We start from the raw sequence: 20446 nt of genomic DNA, 5'->3' as shown, positions 1-20446 counted from the left end.
TTTTGTCTCTGAGCATGATTAATCCAACTATGTAAAATGTTTCAACACAATAAGAAAAAGAAAAGTGATAATGGTATTTTCCCCTCAGAGTCTTCCAAAAAGAAGGACTTCCTGAAAACCTCATCTTTCTAAAATTGCTTCCTATCACCTCTGGTTATTAACTTCAAACTGTTAACTAACAGAGAATTTATCTTTTCAAGGAATATAGCTTTCCAACTCATGACTAAAATGACAGAAAAGGTTACAGCCTTGTTCAGAGGCATGTTTGCCTAAAGGGGAGAAATGCCTGATTGTTTATGTTGTTCTTTATATATTTTATAATGCAAACTGAACACATGATGAAAGTCAACATAGAAAAAGATGTAACCTTAACTGGAGATGTTCTGACAGACAAAGGTTAACAGGAGAGCCATGGCCCTACAACTTGATGGGTCAAACTAAAACTATGAACACTGTCAGACACCACAGTATCTCTGGAATAGGTGGCAAGAAGCCAGGATCTTGATTCAGCTGGTTAACTTGATTTCTTAACTTGTAGCATTTAGTAAGAGATACTACGCTGCAACCTCATTCACTTATTTGTTTTCAACAAATATTAACTGAGCATGTTCTACATGCCAGCAAATGTGCCAAAATTTATTTTGGGAGAAGCATTAGCCTATAAGTCCCCTTTTAGGTATGGGCGATTTCATGTTTTCAGAAATATTGTATATAAAGCATCCCTGAAAATGTACATGAAAACCCAACTATCAGTTTCTATGCTAAAAGAAAGATTCCAATCCCAAATAGCTAAAACATTTTCTGAAATCCTTAACATTTTTTTATCCACAGTATTTGACAATATATTTCTAGCATTTTGTTTTGTTCATGTTTTTACATCAGTCTCTTCTTTCTCAATTTAATTCCAGTGAGCTTTTAGCGAAGCTAAAGATTCCTTGCTCTCAATATGGATGATGACTTCCTAACGTCTTTCATTTACACTACATGTATGAGACACCTTTTTTTTGCTTTTCTTTTTTTTTTTTTTTTTTTTTTTTTGAGACAGAGTCTCACTGCTGCTGGAGTGCAGTGGCGCAATCTCGGCTCACTGCAAGCTCCACCTACTGGGTTCACACCATTCTCCTGCCTCAACCTCCCGAATAGCTGGGACTACAGGCGCCTGCCACCACGCCCAGCTAATTTTTTGTGTTTTTAGTAGAGACGGGGTCTCGCCATGTTAGCCAGGGTGGTCTCAATCTCCTGACCTCATGATCTGCCAGCCTCGGCCTCCCAAAGTGCTGGGATTACAGGTGTGAGCCACTGCGCCCGGCCAGCCCCTTCTTAAAATAACTGCTATTATCAATTTCATTTTTCCCCTTTTTGTCTCTAAAGTAAGGTAAATGCAATTTAAAAATTCAAGCACATGTGCAAACACTACTATTTGGACAAAGATAACAATGGCCTTAAATACTACACTGTTGACAAGCAAGCAGTGCCATCATTCCCAGTAATTTCAGCTACATATTCATTGTAACTCTGTGATTCAGCTCTGAGGCCCATATAGCCATATTGCTGCTTTTTTATTCTTTCTGAAATTGTCAACTGAATCTTTTTTTTCCCCCCAACTCCTCTCCATTTATTTAGCCCCTTAGAAATCCATTATCTGCAATTAGGACTCCTCTGTTTCATCTCCTTAGCATCTTTGGATAGGCACTAGACACAGATGTCTCTCCACACCCTCCATACTCCATCATCTATTTCCATCCCACATTCTTCACCAGGAAACAAAACTAATCAGAAAGAGAAGAGGGGCAAATGTGTGAGCATTAATGCTTTATCAGACTTCAAAGTAAAAAATATCTCCTCCCTAAATTGTAGGAAATTTTGAATTCTCTGTATATTTAATATCCCTACTTTGCTAGCTTTATTGTATGGGATAGTTATCACTGGAGTATCTGCTACTAATATGGCATGATCTTGGAGATTAAAGGGTTGCTATTCGTTCCTATACATTAAGATTCCAGTGACACTGAAATCATTATCAAAGGTTGAATAACCTTGATATTTAACTCATGAGGTGCATGTAAAACACTATTGCTGAAATTCCTAATTTCATTACTCCTCCTTCATTGTATGACAGATGGCCATAATAAAATGCAACTTCCTTCCCCAAGAGGAAAAGCATCCATATAGCAGAAAGTTTAAGTGGACATGCTATGAAAACAATAGGGTATGGTAACAAGTTAAATTGAAAAGATCAAAGAAACCCATACCATAGAGATACTTTTTTAAGCTCTGTCACTAAAAGTGGTTCAATCATAGGTAGCAGCAGCATTACTTTTGTTCTCACTCTCACGTGTACTCTTATTTGGTGGATTTGATCTCAAGTAGTATTCTCCACAAAAAGAAACTAGAATTCAGAGGAGGATAACTGCTTCCATGACAAGTTTAGAATATCCTAGTGATGCTAGCAAATAAGTGGGAGTCATGGTCAAAAGGGAAATGGAGTCAAATTAAAAGTGATTCTTCTGGCCAAGTAATGGTCATTTATATATCAAAATATATCCTGGGACCAGATGAATCTGTAAAAGTGCATTAGCACATGGCAACGTTCACACACAAAAGACGTTAATATAAATGACCCAGATAAATGGTTGTGGGAAAAAAAGACACATGAATAAGTTAAAATAAATTTCATTATTTATTTTTAAATAGAGGATGGTCGCGCGTGTGTGTGTGTGTGTGTGTGTGTGTGTGTGTGTGTGATATATTTCTTCCATTAATTATACATTACTGTAATATAGACTTGGACTCACTCCACTTTGCAGAATAAGGAACAAAACAGTAAGGATAAACAAGCCAAATAGTCTTGGAAAGAGTAGAAATTTACCAAGAACAGAAAACATTGATCAGTTCCATTGATCACAAATGAAAAAAAGGAAACATTCAACACAATCAGTTCTGTGACAAAGTAGAGCTTTGACAGTGTGTTCCAAGGTGATTAATAAAATAAATGTACTCATGTATTAGCAAGGACTAAGTCAATCAAGTTAATCCTTAATCTCTATGAAATATAACAAAAACTGTGCGAAACAATTAAGACACATATATGTTTTTAAAAATAAAGTCAGAAGATCATTTTGATGAAACAGGACTAAAACCTATGTCAAAGTGATGAACTTTGAAACAAAAACAAATACTTTATTGACTTAAGAGTGAAAATTTAACAATAAAAAAAGATCAGTTTGAAAACCAATGACTCAATTTTAGGTTTTTGGGTTTTTTTAATTCTATTTTTTAATTTTATTGTAAATTGACAAATTATATATATTTATGGGGTATGAAGTGATGTTATGATTTATATATACAATTGAATGATTAAATCTATCTGATTAACATATCCATCACCTTAAATGCTTTTTGTGGTAAGAACATTTGAAATTTTTCTATTGGCAATTTTGAAATATGTAATACATCATTATTAACTATAGTCATCATGCTATGCAATTGATCTCAAAAGACTTATTCCTCCTATCTAACTGAAACTCTGTACCCTTTGACCAACATTTCCCCACTTCTTTGGATTCCACATATTAGTGAGAGCATGCAGTATTGGTTTTTCAGTGCTTGGCTTATTTTACTTACCATAATATCTTCCAAGATCATCCATGTTGTCACAAATTACAAAATTTCCTTCTTTTTAAAGGCTGAGTAGAATCCCATTGTGTAGATATTTAATGGATCAATTTTGAATCACCTTGGAAGCAGCAAGGAAAATCCACATTCCAACCAACAACCCACTGGCTAATAAATCAGGCCCTTAAAACTGTTTGGCATGCCCTTTATTCTTCTGGGTCAAGTAAGACAACTATACTTCTGAAAATGTATCAAAGTATATCTGAAATCTTTGAAAACTATCAAAATAACCGAAGCTATGACACTTGAAACATACTCAGAGAACTTATGCAGAAGTGATTAAATCCCAGAAATGGTTTGACTATAAATGAAGTAACTAGTTAAGTGATAACTGTGTGTGTCCTTTACTTTCTGCTTAAGGTACGTGAATCAGTCTTAATAATTTCATTAGCTTAATTTCTAATGAAATTGAAAATATGTAATCCATTTTTAAAAGCTAAACATAGTTTTAAATGTTTTATTACATTTGTGTGGTTAATTTACTGAGCACTAAACAAATAACAAATAATTATGAATATTTCTTTCCATGTACAAAAGCCTCTCAGACATAAAACCTTTTTGTCAGGAAGTGAGGTGTGCACATTAGCATCTATTTTCACATTAGCAGAGATCATATTCTTGACAAGAGCAGAGAGGAAAATTCTCAGAAATGCAATTCTTAGAAAGGTTTTAATGAAAAGTGAGAGTTAAGAGCCAGAAGTATTATCCAAAGAGGGCAGCACTGAATAGAACAAAGTCACCTAAATACTGTTTTTGTCATTGTTTTTATAGACAATCACGTTTGTGATTTCTTTTTAAAATTATACTTAAGTTCTGGGATACACAGTATGTGTGTAGCTTATACATAGCTATACATAGCTATGCGTAGCTTATACATAGCTAATACATAGCTATGCATAGCTTATACATAGCTAATACATAGCTATGCATAACTTATACATAGCTACCATGGTGGTTTGCTGTGCCCATCAACCTGTCACCTACATTAGATACTTCTCCTAATGTTATCCCTTCCCTTGCCCCCACCCCCCAACAGGCCCCAGTGTGTGATGTTACCCATATGTTCTCATTGTTCAGTTCCCACTTATGAGTGAGAACATGTGGTGTTTTGTTTTTTGATCCTGTTAGTTTGCTGAGAATGATGGTTTCCAGCTTCATCCATGTCACTGCAAAGGACATGAACTCATTGTTTTTATGGCTGCATAGTATTCCATGGTGTATATGCGTCACATTTTCTTTAGTCTATCCTTGATGGGCATTTGGGTTGGTTACAAGTCTTTGCTATTGTGAATAGTGCTGCAATAAACATACATGTACATGTGTCTTTATAGAATGATTTATAATCCTTTAGGTGTATACCCAGTAATGGTACTGCTGAGTCAAATGGTATTTCTAGTTCTAGGTCCTTGAGGAATCGCCACGCTGCCTTCCACAATGGTTGAACTAATTTACACTCCCATCAACAGTGTAAAAGCATTCCTATTTCTCCACATCCCCACCAGCATCTGTTGTTTCCTGACTTTTTAATGATTGTCATTCTAACTGGTGTGAGATGGTATCTTATTGTGGTTTTAATTTGCATTTCTCTAACGACCAGTGATGATGAGTTTTTTTTCATATGTTTGTTGGCTGCATGTCTTCTTTGGAAAATATCTGTTCATATCCTTTGTCCACTTTTTGATGGGATTGTTTATTTCTTGTAACTCGTTTAAGTTCTTTGTAGATTCTGAATATTAGCCCTTTGTCGGATGGATAGATTGCAAAAATTTTCTCCCATTCTTTAGGTTGCCTGGTTGCTCTGCTGATAGTTTCTTTTGCTGTGCAGAGGCTCTTTAGTTTAATTGGGTCCTATTTGTCAATTTTGGCTTCTGTTGCCATTGCTTTTGGTGTTTTAGTCATGAAGTCTTTGCCCATGCCTATGTCCTGAACGGTATTGCCTAGGATTTCTTCTAGGGTTTTTATGGTTTTATGTCTTACATTTAAATCTTTAATCCCTCTTAATTTTTGTATAAAGTGTAAGGAAGGGATCCAGTTGCAACTTTATGCATATGGCTAGCCAGTTTTCCCATCACCATTTATTAAATAGGGAATCCTTTCCTCATTGCTTGTTTTCATCAGGTTTATCAAAAATCAGATGGTCATAGATGTGTAGTGTTATTTCTGAGGCCTCTGTTCTGTTCTGTTGGTCTATATATCCGTTGTGGTACCAGTATCAAGCTGTTTTGGTTACTGTAGCCTTGTAGTATAGTTTGAATTCAGGTGGTGTGATGCCTCCAGCTTTGTTCGTTTTGCTTAGGATTGTCTTGGCTATACGGGCTCCTTTTTGTTTCCACATGAAATTTAGTTTTTTTTTCTAATTCTATGAAGAAAGTCAATGGTGGCTTGATTGGAATAGCATTGAATCTATAAATTACTTTGGGCAGTATGGCCATTTTCACAATATTGATTCTTCCTACTCATGAGGATGGAAAGATTTTCCATTTGTTTGTATCCTCTCTTATTTCCTTGAGCAGTGGTTTGTAGTTCTCCTTGAAGAGGTCCTTCACATCCCTTGTAAGTTGGATTCCTAGGTATTTTATTCTCTTTGTAGTAATTGTGAATGGGAGTTTATGCATTATGTGGCTGTTTGTCTATTATTGGTGTATAGGAATGCTTGTGATTTTTGCACATTGATTTTGTATCATGAGACTTTGCTATCAGATTGTAGCTTATCAGATTAAGGAGACTTAGGGCTGAGACAATGGTGTTTTCTAAATACACAATTTTGTCATATGCAAACAGACAATTTGACTTCCTCTCTTCCTATTTGAATATACTTACACTTTATTTTATTTCTTTTTTTTTTGATTGCCCTGGCCAGAACTTCCAATACTATGTTGAATAGGAGTGGTGAGAGAGGGCATCCTTGTCTTTACTGTGTTGAATAGGAGTGGTGAGAGAGGGAATCCTTGTCTTGTGCCCGTTTTCAAAGGGAATGCTTCCAGCTTTTGTCCATTCAGTATGATGTTGGCTGTGAGTTTGTCACAAATAGCTGTTATTATTTTGAGATACGTTCCATCAATATCTAGTTTATTGAGAGTTTTTAGCAGGAAGGAGTGTTGAATTTTATTGAAGGCCTTTTCTGCATCTATTGAGATAATCATATGGTTTTTGTCATTGGTTCTGTTTATGTTATGGGTTACATTTATTGATCTGCACATGATGAACCAGCCTTGCATCTCAGAGATGAGGCCAACTTGATCATGGTGGATAAGCTTTTTGATGTGCTGCTGGATTCGGTTTGCCAGTATTTTATTGAGGATTTCACACTGATGTTCATCAAGGATATTGGCCTGAAATTTTCTTTTTTTGTTGTGTCTCTGCCAGGTTTAGGTATCAGGATGATGCTGGCCTCATAAAATGAGTTAGGGAGGAGTTCCTCTTTTTCTATGGTTTGGAATAGTTTCAGAAAGAATGGTACCAGTTCCTCTTTGTACCTCTGGTAGAATTAGGCTGTGAATCCATCTGGTCCTGGGCTTTTTTTGGTTGGTAAGCTATTAATTACTGCCTCAACATCAGAACTTGTTATTGGTCTGTTCAGGGATTCAACTTCTTCCTGGTTTAGTCTTGGGAGGGGGTACGTGTCCAGGAATTTATCAATTTGTTCTAGATTTTCTAGTTTTACTTGCATAGAGGTGTTTACAGTATTCTCTGATGGTAGTTTGTATTTCTGTGGATGGAAATTCTTCCTGATGGAAGAATTGTATGGTAACGAATGTTTCCAAGAAAATTTGAGACAGATTTCTGGATATTTTGCCTCCTTGAGATTCTACCTTAGTGTTTGTCTTTCTTCCACTTTTACCAAGTTTCTTGTAAAATAAAAACACCACTCTTACTAGAAGTGATTAATTGATACAGGCATATGCATATTCCTTGCTCCTTAATGTGTCATGGGTCTGTCATATGGTAAAGCAGAAGCTGGGTGTATTAGAAACTTTACATATTACTGTTTTGTGAAGTTAAATTTTAAAAACCCTGATTACATCTATTTTATAATTGTTTAAAAAAAATTTTTATAGGTTTAGTTGGCTAATTTGGGGTACAGACCTCCACTATTATTCCATACTCTTTTTGCTTTCACTATGCCAGGAATGGGAGGCGGAGGGTAGAGATGAACTCACTAAGTAGCCAGAGCCAAAAGTAGTTGGTACAAAGCTTAGACACCTGCTTGAGGATTTTCCTTAGTGTTTGTCTTCATGGGCATTACAAAGAAATCACTCTTCAGGCAATTTCAGCAGACAGCTGGTGAATCCAAATAATGGGTTTCCACATCTCTCCACTGAGGAGGACATGAAAGCGAAACACTGGGAATAAGTTGTGATACCCTTTATCATTTTTTATAGTATCTATTTGATTCTTCTCTCTTTTCTTCTTTATTAGTCTGGCTAGCAATCTATCTATTTTGTTAATCTTTTCAAAAAACCATATCCTAGATTCATTGATTTTTGGAAGTGTTTCTGTGTCTCTATATCCTTCAGTTCTGCTCTTAGTTATTTCTTGCCTTCTGCTAGCTCTTGAATTTGTTTACTCTTCCTTCTCTAGTTCTTCTAATTGTAATGTTAGGGTGTTGATTTTAGATCCTTCCTGCTTTCTCCTGTGGGCATTTAATGCTATAAATTTCCCTCTAAACACTGCTTTAGCTTTGTCCCACAGATTCTGATATATTTTGTCTTTGTTCTCATTGGTTTCAAATAACTTATTTATTTCTGCCTTAATGTCATTATTAAGTGAGTAGTCATTCAGGAGCAGGTTGTTCAGTTTCCATGGAGTTGTGCGACTTTGAGTGAGTTTCTTAATCCTGAGTTCTAATTTGATTGCACTGTGGTCTGAGAGACTATTATGATTTCTCTTCTTTCACATTTGCTGAGGATTGTTTTACTTTCAATTATGTGGTCAATTTTAGAATAAGTGCAATGTGGTGCAGAAAATAATGTATATTCTGTTGATTCGGGGTGGAGAGTTCTGTAGATGTCTTTTAGGTCCACTTGGTCCAGAGCTGAGTTCAAGTCCTAAATTTCTTTGTTAATTTTCTGTCTCATTGATCTAATATTGACAGTGGGGTGTTGAAGTCTCCCACTATTACTGTGTGGGAGTCTAAGTCTCTTTGTAGGTCTCTAAGAACTTGCTTTATGATTCTGGGTGCTCCTATGTAGGGTGCATACATATTTAGGAATTAGCTCTTCTTGTTGCATTGATCCCTTTACCATTATGTAATGCTCTTCTTTGCTTTTTTTAATCTTTCTTGGTTTAAAGTCTGTTTTATCAAAGGCTAAGATTGCAACCCCTACTTTTTTTTTTGCTTTCCATTTCCTTGGTAGATCTTCCTCCATCCCTTTATTTTGAGCATATGCATGTCTTTGAACGTGAGATGTGTCTCCTGAATACAGAACACTGACAGGTCTTGACTCTATCCAATTTGCCAGTCTGTGTCTTTCAATTGGGGCATTTAGCCTGTTTACATTTAAGGCTAATATTGTTATGTGTGAATTTGATCCTGCCATTATGATGCCAGCTGGTTATTTTGCCCATTAATTGATGCAGTTTCTTCATAGTGTCAATGTTCTTTACAATTTGGTATATTTTTGTAGTGGCTGGTACCGGTTTTTTCTTTCCATATCTAGTGCTTCCTTCAGGAGCTCTTGTAAGGCAGGCCTGGTGGTGACAACATCCCTCAGCATTTGCTTGTCTGTAGAGGATTTTATTTCTCCTTCACTTATGAAGCTTAGTTTGGCTAGATATGAAACTCTTTTCTTTAAGAATGTTGAATATTGGCCCCCACTCTCTTCTGGCTTGTAGGGTTTCTACAGAGAGATCTGCTGTTAGTCTGATGGGCTTCCATTTGTGGATAACCCAGCCTTTCTCTCTGGCTGCCTTTAACATTTTTCTTTCATTTCAACATTGGTGAATCTGATGATTATGTGTCTTGGGGTTGTTCTTCTCAAGGAATATTTTTGTGACATTCTTCTCTGTATTTCCTGAATTTGAATGTTGGCCTGTCTTGCTAGGTTGGGGAAGTTCTCCTGTATAATATCCTGAAGTGTATTTTCAAACTTGGTTCCATCCTCCCAGTCACTTTCAGGTACACCAATCAAACATAGCTTTGGTCTCTTCACATAGTCCCTTATTTCTTGGAGGCTTTGTGCATTCTTTTTCATTCTTTTTACTCTAATCTTATCTTCAAGTTTTATTTCATTAAGTAGACATTCAACCTCTGACATCTTTTCTTTTGCTTCATCAGTTCAGGTATGGATACTTGTGTATGCTTCACGAAGTTCTCGTGCTGTGTTTTTCAGCTCCATCAGGTCATTTATGTTCTTCTCTAAACTGGTTATTCTAGTTAGCAGTTCCTGTAACCTTTTATCAAGGTTCTTAACTTCCTTGCATTGGATTAGAACATATTCCTTTAGTTTGGAGGAGTTTGTTATTATGAAGCCTACTTATGAAGCCTACTTCTGTCAGTTCATCAAACTCATTCTCCATCCAGTTTTCTTCTCATGCTGTCAAGGAGTTGTGATCCTTTGGAGGCAAAGAGGCATTATGTTTTGTTTGTTTGTTTGTTTGTTTCCAGCAGTTTTGCTGTTTTTTCCATCTTTGTGGATTTATCTACCTTTATCTTTGATGTTGGTGACCTTCAGATAGGGTGTTTGTGTATGCATCCTTTCTGTTGAGGTTTATATTATTGCCTTCTGTTTGTTAGTTTTCCTTCTAATAGTCAGGCCCCCCTTCTGCAGGTCTGCTGGAATTTGCTGGAGGTCCACTCCAGACCCTGTTTGCCTGGGTATCACCAGCGGAGGCTGAAGAGCAGCAAATATTGTTGCCTGCTTCTTCCGGTTGAAACTTTGTCCCAGAGGGTCACCCACCTGATGCCACCAGGAGCTCTCCTGTATGAGGTATCTGTCGACCCCTGCTGGGAAGTGTCTCCCAGTAAGGAGGCATGGGGGTCAGGGACCCACTTGAGGAGGCAGTCTGTCCCTTATCAGAGCTTGAATGCTGTGTTGGGAGATCCACTGCTCTCTTCAGAGCTGGCAGGCATGAACATTTAAGTCTGCTGCAGCTGTGCCCATAGCTTCACCTTTTGCCAGATGCTCTGTCCCAGGGAGATGGGAGTTTTATCTATAAGCTCCTCACTGGAGCTGCTGCCTTTCTTTCAGAGATACCCTTCCCAGAGAGGAGGAATCTAGAGATGCAATCTGGCTACAGTGGTTTTGTGGCTCTATGGTGGGCTCTGCCCAGTCCAAACTTCTCAGCAGCTTTGTTTACACTGTGAGGGAAAAATTGCCTACTCAAACCTCAGTAATGGCAGATGCCCCTCACCCTACCAAGCTGGAGCATCCCAGGTTGACTTCAGACTGCTGTTCTGGCAGTGAGAATTTTAAGCCAGTGAATCTTACCTTGTTGGGCTCCATTGGGGTGGGATCTGCTGAGCTAGACCACTGGGCTCCCTGGATTCAACGTCCTTTCCAAGGGATTGAACGGTTCTGTCTCACTGGTGTTCCAGGCACCACTGGGGTATGAAAAAAAATCCTGCAGTTAGCTGGGTGTCTGCCCAAATGGCCACCCAGCTTTATGCTTGAAACTCAGGGCCCTGGTGGCATAGGCATCCAAGGTAAACCTGGTCTGTGTGTTGAGAAGACAGTGGGAAAAGCACAGTATCTGGGCCGGAATGCTCTGTCCCTCACAGCAAGTCCCTTATTGCTTCCATTGGCTAGGGGAGGGAGTTCTCCCACTCCTTATGTGCTTCCCAGATGAGGCAACACCTCACCCTTCTTCTGCTTGCCCTCCATGGGCTGCACCCACTGTCTAACCAGTCCCAGTGAGATGAGCCATGTATCTCAATTGGAAATGCAGAAATCATACGCCTTCTGCATTGGTCTCTCTGGGAGCTGCAGACCGGAGCTGTTCCTATTCAGCCTTCTCTTCTGGGAATCCCTGTGTCTGTGATTTCTGACCTGTCATTTGACTTTCCTACATCTCAGCACCCCTTCAAATGTTATCTGGGCAGGATAACTTTATAGCAAAAGTTGTTCATTTGGGATCCAAAAATATTTAGATTTTAATCCCCTTCTCATTATTAACTATGTGTTCTGGCCACATTATTTAATAACCCTGTCTCTATATTCTTATCATTAGTATAGGCATATTAAAAGTTCACTTAAAAGTGAATAAGGGTTAAATAAGGATTAAATATATAAAGGTCTATGCTACAGTGATTAATAAATATTACCAATTTCTATTACATAATAATGAGATGAAAATAGACATAAATAATAAATCTAATCCTCCCTGGCAATAGATTTTTGACTTTCGGGGATGGTGGTGGCCATGAAAACCAGCCTTTCAGATATTCCATGATGAGGAGTATAGTGAACCCACAGCCTCAGCTGCTGTGCTCTGAAATCCATCACCACTTTTGCACTGGGGTCCCATTTCCCAGCAATGCTCCCAACCAGTGATGGAGCAAGGCAAGGATACTAAAGTGGGGGACTCCTCCAATAGAAGTTTTGGCTTGTAGACTCCCCATCAGGGAGTCCTGCACCCAACCTTCCTTACTTCGCTCCTTCATGAGGGTCAAATCTACATCATAATCTAATGGTTCTCCCAGCTTCTAGAGTTTGCTCCCCATTTTCCCTCACAAGCATTGCCCCTAGGAAATCTTGTGCATGTCTAGTCCTGTCTCGCTATCTGCTTCTCAAAAGATCTGGAGTAACAGAGATCTAGGTTCTTACATTAAGGCAAATTTCATAACATTCTAAAGCTCTTAGTGAGCTAAGGAGTTAATTCTCTTCCAAAAGACCTTCACTCACAGGTGGAAGCAGAGCTAAAAGATTTAAGGACTTTAAAGTACTAACATTACAAGACTATATTAAATCTATTAAAATAACCCATTTACAAAGGCTAATGCTACCATTAGTGAAAATAATGACAAATGTATGTTAGGAATTCAAAAATAATCCTTGGTCAAGGCCATTTGGCCCATGTCTTAGAATCAATCATAGAATGTACTTTCTGAAGTGTTTCTTTATTATAGCAAATGCCCAAAAGACAATAGTACAAATCAATAAAGCTAGAATAGGGTTAAGACTACATGTTCTGAATAGGCATAATCTTTAAGAGTGCATTATCATGATGAAATAAGTATCAGGACCCTAAACTGACACTGAAAAAAAAAAAAATTCAAATTCTCATCAGATCCATGGTCCAAAACCTCAAAATTTCTATTACTGAAGAGGGTTCCCACCATACCTTCATTAAATGTTGTCTTAGACTCTTTGAAGGCTGCCAATATAGAACATTATCTGTTCTTTCCATATCTCCTCCATTTTCATTTTGAATTTTAAAGGATATATTTGTAATTCTGTGTCCATCTTTCCACTGGATGTAGCTCTTTTATAAAAATGTTTAGCTCTCAAGTGTCATTTTTAACTATTAGTCTAGTCATTCCTATACTCAATTTTGCTGGAATATCTGGATTCCTACCACTCAATGACATGTTTCTGGAATGAAATTTGCTAACAAAAATTAAGTATATTCATAAGACATATATTTACACGGGCTCTATACTACAGGGAACAAAATCTATCACCTTATCTTCCGGATGTTATTTTCAGTACAAAAGTAGCTATCTTCAAGAAGTCATGACTCTTAAAGAGGTCTTAGAAGTTAGAACTGCTAATCGTCTTTTGCAACACTTATTCAAAACTTATTTTGAGAAATACTTTTTAATAGTTACAAGTATTAATTCATTAAACTCCCTCAGCAATCCTGTACGATAGGTGTATTTCCAATGTTGCAGGTGAAGTTATGTGATCTCTGCAAGGTCACAAAGCTTGTAAATCACAAGGCTAGATTTAAACCCTGGTAGACTGGGCTCCGAGTCAGTTCTTTTAGTGCAGCCTGTGATGCCATAGTGTGAGACTGGTTACTGAAAACTGTGAACATAATTCAGTACTATAGGAAAGAAATAATTAGCTTCTTCATGATTTTTTTGGATGACAGAAGTGTTTTCCCTTATTTTCTGCTGGAGAATAATCACTGGTAGCTGCTTGGAGATCTATTATAATAAATTATGAATATGAGTCCGTGCTAAACAGGAAAGAGAACTGAGATTAACCAGGGAATGTCTGACAAGGGCAAAGTTGGGGTAGCTTGTGCTCTCTGTATACGTACTAGCCATACCTGAATTAGACCTTCTCAATTTAAGCCTACAGCATGTGTCACTCCTTAGACTTTAAGATGCATGAGATTTGTAAAGTAAAGAGCCATGAGACTGAGGAGTCAAGCTACTAGAAACTTTAAAGGGAGTCCAGAAATGAAAATATTTTAGACTCATTAAATACTTTCTCAAATGCAGGAATGACTTTGGAACCATCCACACTAGTTTTTCATTGCAATTGTAGCATAATGAGCTTAAGGTAGGTAAAGATCCTTTAAGACAATTACTTAAAGAAATAATCAGTTTTGCATATTAAAGTCCATGAAAGAACATGAACATCTGCTTTGGTATTTTCCAGCAACAGGGACTTTCTTCCTAGGTAACTGGATTCTGTTATACTTTCTGAAATAACAGTTACCCTTGCTGAGGTGAGCATGGTATGTTGACATTTACTTACTTAATTGGCATTCAGATAAAGACTAACTGAATAATTTTGAACAAACAATCTTCTAGAAAGGAAAGAATACAGAACTTTAAAACAATAATTTTCACCTATTCTGAGCAAATATATCCTTCTTTTGAAATAGAGAATTTTCAAAGATTTTCTCTAGTTAGGAATCTGATAATTTTTTTTCAATATTTCTAGGATTAAAAAAACTATGTTATCAACAGAAATGGTTAGTTCCCTAACCAGAAACAAACCACCTACATGAAATGACAATCTGATGTGCACACTATAGTCATGTGTCCATTTATTCACTCATTCATTAAATGACTGAGAACATACTATATGTATGATATTATATAGGTGCTGCTGAAACAAAAAATGTAACAATGGCCTTTCTCTCTCAATACCCAGAGTTCAGCAAGGAAGCAGATAATAACATGTTTTTGGTATAAAATACTAGGTGATAAGTTGAGCTATGTGTGCGGCATTACAATGAGCATAGATGAATTTAACTTTTTGCCTAGGTCAAGACTGGGTTAAGTAAGTCTTCAATAAAATAATGACCTTTTGCTGAATATTAGAAGGTAATTAGGATTTGTCAACTGACAAAGTGTCAAGTAGAGAATGGTGAAAGTGGGGCTGAAAATGTCGGCAGGCAGAATTGAGCTCATGTGTACTGCATGAAATAGATAATTTGGATTTTAGCCATTGGGTAGTGAGAATAAATTGGGCAGAAAACATTTACTATTGATATGACATAGTTACAACTTTATATTTTTATTGTATGTTTTAAAGACATCTATCTGAAAGTTTAATGGAGGATAGAACATGGAAGAACAAGGCTGAGAATAAAGACATCGGTTAATTGGTTAATTGTTCTAACAGTAAAGAAGATGTGATGAAGCCTAAGCTTCAACATAAAATCAGATTCAGCAATATCCACATAGATGATATTACTAATAACAGACTTCAGTGAGGTCTAATAGGGTTTTTGCATTAGTCATTTTTTGATTCTACTTAATATCAATGTATTTGTATATTCACATTTTCTATACAATGATTTTATGGTATTAGTATTACTACTCCAATTTTACTGATAAGAAAAACAAGGTGAGCGCCGTGGCTCACAACTGTAATCCCAGCACTTTGGGAGGCTGAGACAGGCAGATAATTTGAGGTCATGAGTTTGAGACCAGCCTGTTTCAACATGGTGAAACCCCATCTCTACTAAAAATACAAAATTAGCTGGGGGTGGTTGCGCATGCCTGTAATCTCAGCTACTCGGAGGCTGAGGCAGAACTGCTTAAACCTGGAAGGCAGAGGTTGCAGTGAGCTGAGATTGCACCATCGCACTCCAGCCTAGGCAATAAGAGTGAAACTCTATAAAAACAAAAAACAAAAAAACAAAAACAAGGTGTAGAGAAGCCAGTGGCTCACCTGGTGATTTACTCTTAGTAAATAATGAAGTCAAAGGTTAAACCCAAAACTTCAGTTCTAAACTCTGTTCTTCTCACTGATCCATAATATCATAATGGAAAACTATTCATTAAAGTGAAAAAAGTTGACTTTTGTTGTTGTGAGTGTACTTGATATTTCAATATCCGTTTCCATCAAGCTAAAGTTCAAAATCAATGATATTCCCGATAGTTAGATTTACTATAATCCTTGCAAATATTTTAAATGCCAATCAAGAAGTTAGAATTAATAGAATTGTAGAATATATAATGTCCTTCATTCCCAAGTAAAAGGAAAGTTTCTTATGTAATTCAACAAATTATCCTCTTGAACCATTAGATGGAAACATCACTATTATTTCCTTTCTTGGAATAGATAAAGCTTTCTGCTATCTAGCTACTTTTTTGTTGAAATAAAATGTGCACATGCCAAAATACATAGATCTCAAGTGCACAGTTTCACATAGGGCTACTGCATAGATTTGTCCATTCCAACATTCTACCTCTTAGCAGTGCATTAATTATAGTGGTCACCTTTTTCTGCCTTTTATTAGCAGAAAAATATTATTTTTCTTTTTCCCTCACTGATAGAACTACTCTTGTAAAACATTGGACCTGGCTTTCATTAGGTTTGTCCAGGGTTAAAGCCTGGGGACAAGGTAGAGGTGGAGGGGGGGAACACGCTTATTATTTATTGTTGAGTAATTAATAAGAACTATGTCTCTGGTCCAGAATACCTTGTGTGCACATTTAAGACAAAGTTAATAAAGATGAATATGTAAAACCCAAGAATATATATAGAAGTCCTATAATGCATTATTATTTATGCTGTTAACTGTCAATTATCTTTTAATGCTATGTTTATAATAATGCCAAAGTCTCTTATTTATCTACATATTACCTACCATTTCTATTCTCTTCATGCGTTTATATAGATTAACTTTCTCTCTGGCATTATTTTCCTTCTGGTTGAAGAACTTTTTTTTTTTTTCTTTTCAACATTTCCTGTAGCATTCATCCGCTGCCAGTGAATTCTCTTGATTTTACAATTTTTGTGAGTTTTTTTGGTCTGAAAACATGTTTATATTTTACTTATATTTTTGAAAAATATTGATCTGGGTATAGAATTCTAGGTTGGCAGTTTTATTCACTGATCTTTTCATATATCGAATTTAATCTACCCTTATCCACTCAGTGAAACTGATTAGTTTATACTCCTTCTTCCCTCAGAAATCATTCTTCCTTTGGAATTTATTTTTTTGTTTGTTTGTTTTCCCCATCCTATGGGGTTTTTGCTTAGGCATGCATATATTCAGTCAAAAACTTAAGGGGATACCTCTAAAGACTTCTAGACTATCTGTGATTACCTTCTATCCAGTATTTTACCTATAAATTTTAGCCAAATTTTGTTCTCTACAAATTCTGACGCTCATATTCTCAACTCAGCAAAATGCCAAATTCATCCCTCTACCACAGAATGAAAATTTCCTCCAGGCAGAAAGCCAAGTCCATTTGAAGAGATTACCTCTTTCAAATCTGTCTCCCAGAGATCATAGTTCTTTGCTACAATAATGGAAAACAACTGTTTCTAGCTTGCAGCGAGAAGGTAATTCTGGAGCTTCTTGCTCCCTCATGGATGGAAGCAAACATCCCTCACATTGTTCTTGAGATTCATTCATGTTTTTATATGCATTCTTTATTGTTGAGTAGTATTCCATTGTTTCAATATACCAAATTTATTCAGTCATTCTCAGTTGATAAATGTTTTAGTTACATACAGATTTTAACTACAAGTAGACCTGCTGCATTATAGAACAGATGTAGAATTAACTTCTTAAGAAATGACCCCAGCTGTTCTCTGTATCGTTTTACCATTTTAATTCCTACCAGCAATATATCCAGCAATGTATGAGTGATCCACTTTGCTTCAAATCCTTGCCAAGATTTGAATTTTCAGTCATTTCAATTTTAGACATTCTATCTGGTTTAAAGTGGAATTTCATTGTAATTTTATTTTGCATTTCCCTGATGACAAATTATATTTAGTAGATTTTAAGTGTTGTTTGGTTATTCAAGTACATTCTTTTGTAAAGTGTCTGTTTATGTCTTTTTTCAGTTGAGTGTGCCTTTGAATTTTCTAAGCAGGTCAAGGCATTTTTTTATTATACTGGACATTGCTGGATCTATAATCCATTATGTGAATTATGTTGACTCCTTTAAAGTCTGTTGAGAATGTTCTTGGTGGCCATTAAATGACTGGTGGCTCTCTTAGATCAGGAGAGGTTTGGTTTTATTCTTTGAAGCTATCTTGGGTTTATCCTTAGTCATATGATGCGATCCATATTTAGTGTGTTTTCCTTACACCAAAGTCATGGCATTTCTGGGATCTCAACTGAATGCCTGGGGAGCTCTGAATGGTCTCTTTGCTCTGACTGGTTTGCAATTCCAACCACCCCTGGCATTTCTGTTTCATTTTCAGGCAACCAGCAGCCACTCTTGGTTAGAACACATGGAGTCTTACCCTGTATAAATGGACCCTAGTTTTTGGCCAAGAGTATGTAGTATACCCCACACAGACTTCTGATGCTTCCCTCTGTACAGCTTCTTCCTTTCCAGTACCCTGCCTTAAACCATTAGCCACTTCAACAGCCCCAAACTATAATATCTGCCTCCTTAGCTCAATGAGGGCACCATGCTTTGCTTGGGCCTCATCTTCCTATATTGTAGTCGAGAGTATGCCCTAACCAGAGTCTTTGAAAACATCATCTCATATTGTTATTCCTATATCTCACTGATATTTAAAAAATAGTCGACAGACATTTTGCCTAGTCTTATTGTTACTGACAGGCAGAGGAGCAAGCCTGGTACAAGTTGCACCATTATGGACATAGTGGAGGTCTTCTACTTATATTTAACCCTAACAAAGTGTCAAAAAGTTGTATCCTAATACTACTTATCCAACTTTTTGGATAGATTGCACTTTTCAAAGCTTCCTGTAATAATTTTGATAATTTTCATTTCTCTTTTTATGGCTTTGTAAAATCTCTGCAAAGAGGCATTAGCTAAAATTTGCCTCCGAGATCTCAGATCCAAGATAAAACACAAAGTGAAACTGCAAAGCATATTAATCAAATGTTTAAATTACATGCAAACAGAAGTCCTTAGTTAATACCCAAAAAAACTTGTGAAGAATATTAAAACTAGATGTAAAACTATTCATTTAATCCAAGACTTTTAAAATGTATGAATATAGTGATTAAACAATCTCAAATCAGTTACAAATCTTTCATGTCAATCAAAAGCAATGTTATAAATGGATCTGATATAAAATCTGTGTATAACAAGGCATCTGACAGATGTTTGAAGAACTACAAAAGATATTAAAGTGATATTTTTACCAAATCCCAATGTAGTTATTAAAATGCATATTATAATTCAGAACATCAATATGTAATAATAAAATCAAAGAATAAGTATTACATCCTTTTCTGAACTAGAATGGGTGAGAAAGGTGAGAAGAGAGACAACAGGAAGCATATACTTATTATATAAATATTACTTTATTAGCATGTTTCTTGATCTAAAGCGATATCATATCATTATTTTTGGCAAACAAAAGATATTAGTGTTATACATACTGAAACCAGAAAATCATATGAGAATAATTATTTTGTTTATGCCTAAGTATGCTGAATAAATTATGATGTTTTATAGTTTCTTGCCCACTTTCTGATACAGTTTATATTTACATAATACCAAACTATCTGTGGATATTTACAGTTCCTTCTTTTAATTATCCCTTCAGGGTTCTTGGAAAATTGAGAACAGAGCAGTGCTGAGGAAGATGTCAGTCACCACATTTCTAGATATTCATAATGTAACTTTGGTCATTTGTGTGTTAGCTGGAAAATTTTGTGTGGACTGTAACATGTTAATGGGCACATTCTATGAGTATTGGTAAAGACGAGAATATAATTCGAAGACAAGTCACTCAAAACCCCTTGTATCCACTGCTATGCATTAAGACATTTATTTTTAAAAACTACCTGAGTTCCTGACTTCTCCACCAATAATTATGATGCCATGTAAATAAGAATCAGAAACTAGAGGGAAAAACTTGACTGAATGAGTTTGTAGAGATGAGCTCTCAGGTCCTTTCTGTTTCAATAATCCTTTTGTTCCAGGAATTAAAAAATAATAATTTTTTTGAAATCATTTTGGTCCGTGGAAGCACTCTTTAAAAAGGAGTAAAGCTCCCCAACATGATTGCTTCATAGGTTATAATATGAATTTGAAGATGAATATTGCAGTATGTTAAAATACTAGTGACAATAATTTTTATTAACATTTTGTACTTAGTATTCATATATTATAATTAGAAATTGACCAGGAATTTCCTTGAGTTATTCATACTCACTGTCTCCAATTCATCTCCTCCCTCTTTCTCTTAAATCTACTCCAGTTATACTTCTGCCTTCCATCACTCTACCACAATGATTTTCTCATCCTAATTCCAATGGTTGCTTTGCAGGCTTCATCTTACTTGACTTAGCAGCACTTTACTTCACCTTGCAACATCCTTAAATATTTGATTCTCCAATTAGTTTCCAGGACACTCCATTCTTCTGGCCACTTGTCCTCATTCTCTTGTGTTGGTTCCTTTTTATTTTCTTTAAT

The sequence above is a fragment of the Chlorocebus sabaeus genome, chromosome 3, assembly GCF_047675955.1.
Source record: "Chlorocebus sabaeus isolate Y175 chromosome 3, mChlSab1.0.hap1, whole genome shotgun sequence".
NCBI lineage: Eukaryota > Metazoa > Chordata > Mammalia > Primates > Cercopithecidae > Chlorocebus > Chlorocebus sabaeus.
Note: the sequence above shows the minus strand (reverse complement) of the source record.